The sequence below is a fragment of the Zingiber officinale genome, chromosome 2B (assembly GCF_018446385.1).
Source record: "Zingiber officinale cultivar Zhangliang chromosome 2B, Zo_v1.1, whole genome shotgun sequence".
Taxonomy (NCBI): domain Eukaryota; kingdom Viridiplantae; phylum Streptophyta; class Magnoliopsida; order Zingiberales; family Zingiberaceae; genus Zingiber; species Zingiber officinale.
Genome location: NC_055989.1, coordinates 37520345 through 37524800, shown reverse-complemented (window position 1 = coordinate 37524800; position 4456 = coordinate 37520345).

Here is a 4456-nt window from a genome sequence, read left to right as displayed (position 1 = left end):
TGTTTCATGTTTAGATATAACTAAAGCATGCTTGTTCATGATAATAGTTGACATGATAACAATAGTTACTCCCTTATGATTGTGTTAGTCATGTATGTCCTCCATGTCTCTAGAGATGGCACGAGGACGCCCAGCTAGGAGGGCACCAGCCACTGAGCCCCAACCTGAGGCAGGCAGTTCAGTGCCTCCCTGAGACCTGACAGCATTGGTGGCTCAGTTACAGCAGCAGTTAGCTGAACAGCAGTAGGAGATTGCCACCTTAAAAGCTAATCAACAGAATACTCCCACAGTCACCTCGGAACCAAACTTAGCAACGCCAGTAGTCTTAGAGGTTCCACCAGTCCAACCTACAGCACCAGTAGCCCCAGCAGCAGTAGAGGCAAAGAGAGAAGCCTATCTGATCCAGTGGCAAAGAGTCAAGCCCGAGAACTTCTCAGGCACCAGTGAACCATGGGATGCACAAGCCTGGTTCAAAACACTGAAGAGTACGATGGAGCTTCTGGACTGGCCAGAACATGAGAAGGTGAAGTGTGCCTCCTTCTGCCTGACAGGAGATGCACGCATGTGGTGGGAGAGAATCAGAGCGAAGCGCTCAGTAAACCAGATGACATGGGTAGACTTCGAGAAGGAGTTCTTTGAAGAATTCTTTCACATGCGGGTCACAAACCGCCACTACGACGAGTGTTGGAGCAATCCCAATGGTTTGCGGGACCATGTGTTTTGGTGTTTGGGCAAAGGGTTTAAGTTAGGTTCACCCTTGTTTTTGATATGTGTATTTGAGTTGTGCTGGTTTGCAGGATACACATGTGACTCAGGTTGATGGCTTCGGGTCCGGTGAAGGATGGAGCATCCGAGGGACTGTGGATAAGGCAGCGAGGACAAGGGCCGAGGGAAGCGACTTCGAGGCATACGCGAAGGATGACATTGGGGATGAGCCGCGGGCTTGAATGCATCCGAGGGACGAGAGCCAAAGGAAGTAAGGCAAGAGGTCAAAGCTACAAATGAAGTGTCAAATGAGTCATAAGGGTGAGGGTACGAGTGCATGAGAGATTGTACTCGGAGTAAAATCCTAGTTTTAGGGTTTTACTGTAGCAGTATTGTAGTGTTACTGTAGCGTTACTGTAGCAGTACTGTAGCAGTCGACTGCATGTTTTGGCAGTCGACTGGGGCAGTCGACTGGCAGCGAACAGAATGTCTCTGTTCGCATGGAATCGAGCCGTTGGGATGTAATGGTCAAATTTCCACTGAGGGGCAGTTGACTGCATGTTTTGGCAGTCGACTGTTAGACGGGGTTTTCAACCCGCGGCCTATATAACCAAAGCTTGGGAGCTTGGTTAGAGTTGACGAAATTAGTGGTGGGTAACCTCTAATTAGTAGTCAACTAGTGCCCTAGCAATCCAAGTGCTCTTGATAGAGTTGTGGCGAGGTTTCTCCACCGACAAGGAGGATTGTGCTAGCCAGAGTTTTCGGGGATTAATCCACCGACGGATTGAGGGATCGTCCACCTTACGGACAGCAATGGAGTAGGAGCAAGTTATCTCCGAATCACGTAGACGAGCTTGTTAGCGGTTTGCATCCTTTCTTATTCTTGTCTTTAGTTTAGCTTGTTTGTTTTGTATTTCCGCTGCGCAAGCTAACAAGTGTAGGAAGCAAAGATTTGAGGGTGCCGTCTATCCAACCCCCCTTCAAGCCGGCCACCGACCTCCAACAATTGGTATCAGAGCGAGGACGCTCTCTATTGGACTAACCACCAAGGAGGCAAAAGATGACCGACTTGATTGAACCTCCAAAGTTTGAAGGAGGAAGTCTTGGGGACATCACCTATTGGATGATGAAGATGGAGATCTTCTTCAACATGGATTGGGATATCATGATGGTGATCAAGAAACCGTTCGAAGTCCCGAAAGATAAGAAAGGGAAGAAGCTCCGACCACAACATTGGACAGAGGAGCAAACCTCACGATCGGAGGCAAACTCAAAGATAATAGCAATTTTAATTGATTTATTGCCTCCTAATGCGATAAGTGGTGTAGGTGAATATAAGAACGCCCACGATTTGTGGAGCAAAGTGAAGATGGTTCTACGGGAAGAACCTAAACCTACACAAGAAGAAGAAGAACCCAAGGAGATAGGTTTAATTGCTCAAGTTGAGGAGGAGCAAACGGAAGTTGAGCCATGCTTAACATCCGAGGAGGAGAAGGAAGATGAGGTATCATCTACATCCTCAAGAATTAAAGAAGATTCCAAGACAAGTGAAGAGGATGAAGAAGAAGTCTTGGAAGTAGTCAACCTAGCAAGCACCTCCACCGAAGCAAAGTCAAAGGACCATATTGTATGCTTCAGGTGTAATGAGAAGGGACACTACAAGAGTAGGTGTCCATTGGGTAAGAAAAAGGTAGCTCCTAAACTCAATTCAATTCATTTTGAATCTAATTTGAGTTGTTGGAAGAAGAAGGAGAAAAAGCATATAGTGTGCTTCACGTGTGGTGAGCGGGGTCATTACCACACCAAATGCCCAAAGAAGAAAGAGATCAAAAAGTTGGCACATATGAAGAAGGAGGAGAAGAAGTGGAGGAAGAATGGAGGCTCATGTCAAGGGGGAGCTCCAAAGGTAAAGGGTAAGGTAAACCCAAATTTAAATTTGAAATCAAATTTAAATTCCTCCATGCATGATTGGAATAATTGTTATTATTTACCCATGGAAAATTTTGGATTTAGATATCATGATAGGAATAGGGCTAATGTAGATCAAAACCCTAGGAAATCTATGCATGAAAAATCTAGAAACAATAGACCTAGGGAGACCCAAGGCATTAATCCCAAGAAAGGGAGACACATGCCTAGGAAGGGTAGGTCTAGGAATGTCCAATTTGGACAAATTAACTCTAGGGTTAGAAACCTAGAGAAGGAGAATCAAGCTTTAAGGGGAAAGCTTGATAAGTTAGAACAATTCCTTAAGAGATTCAATGTTGGATCTAAGGAATTAAGGATGATGTTGGGTAGCCAAAGACCCAACAATGATAGATCGGGCTTGGGATACCGATCTATTCCCTCCAAGGCCAATGAGAGTTCATATGCTAGGATGACAAATGATCATGGCAAGGGAGAGGTCTCCAAGGCTGAGGGAAAGTCTTATTCTAGGGTTGCATATGACTATAGAAAAGAGAAGTCAATAAATGGCAAGGGAAATCCATTTAATGGTAAGAAAAAATTAACCAAGGATAAGGTGTCCAAGGTTAAGAAAGTTATGTTTGTAGGCCAAGTGTCACAGGGGGTGGACCGATGTGGCCTAGCCATTGTGGATGAGTCACCTAGGGAGGTGGCTAAGGCTAAGAGCTCTAGGGGGAGCTCTAAGAGACAATTTGGGACCCATGGCCAATGGATCTCAAATGGGTTTTACTTGGGAGTTTAGGTTGGGTCATGGATTGTGTCAAGTGGTTTAGAGACGGACTTGAGTCTCAAACCTAGGGATTTGGCATAATTGGATTGTGTTTCATGCAAGAAATATGACATTGGGGTCATATAGCATGATAATTAGTTTTAGATGTATAGATGCCATATAAATCAATGCTAGGGATGCATTGTAGGTTGACATGGGCAAATACATCAAGAGGAAGCCAAAACTAGGACTTTAGGTAAAGGTTAAATTGAACCATTTAGCTAGTATTGAGTTTTGTGTTAATCTTGGGATTGGTGATAGATACATTTTTGAATGTATTTTTCCCAAGTAGACATGGGTAAAACAGACCTCTCCACAAAATTTGGGGATTTTTGGAGGTCTGTGGAATTATTGGTGCATTTCTGAAATTGGGTCAGAAATGTTGAAAAAGGTTGAAAAACTGTGCCAGTCGACTGATAGTTTTAGCAGTCGACTGCACCAGTCGACTGCTAAAACATGCAGTCGACTGGCCGGAAACAGAAGCATTCTGTTCGCTCAGCCAGTAGCGACCAGTCGACTGGTACTTCTTGTAGTCGACTGATACCAGTTTGAAATTGTCTTCAGCACTGAATTTTGACCAAGTCAACTCATACAAGTGTATGAAATCCATGGGGGATAAACACAAGAGTTTAGGGTCAATTGGAATGACAAGTTTTCAACAATTGGGATATTGTTGGAGGACTTTTTGGATGTTAGGCAAAGGGGGAGAAGTAAGGTTTAGTTGGAAAAACCTGAAAGTACCTTTGTGTAGGGGGAGCCTTGGGATAGGTTCTTAAAATGCCCGTTCTTAAAATGCCCGTTGTAAAAATCCTAGCTCATGGGGAGCGTAGGTGTAGGGGGAGCCTTGGGATAGGTTCAAATGCATGATGCATTGTTTCGGCAGTGTAAGTCCAAGTGTGTAGCCTTGGCAACGTAAGACCATTCGGCGGTTGCCAAGTGTGTAGCCTTGGCAACGTAAGTCCATTTGTTTTAGCATGTTTATTTGCTATATGTTTTCCCTAACTTAAACGTATTGCC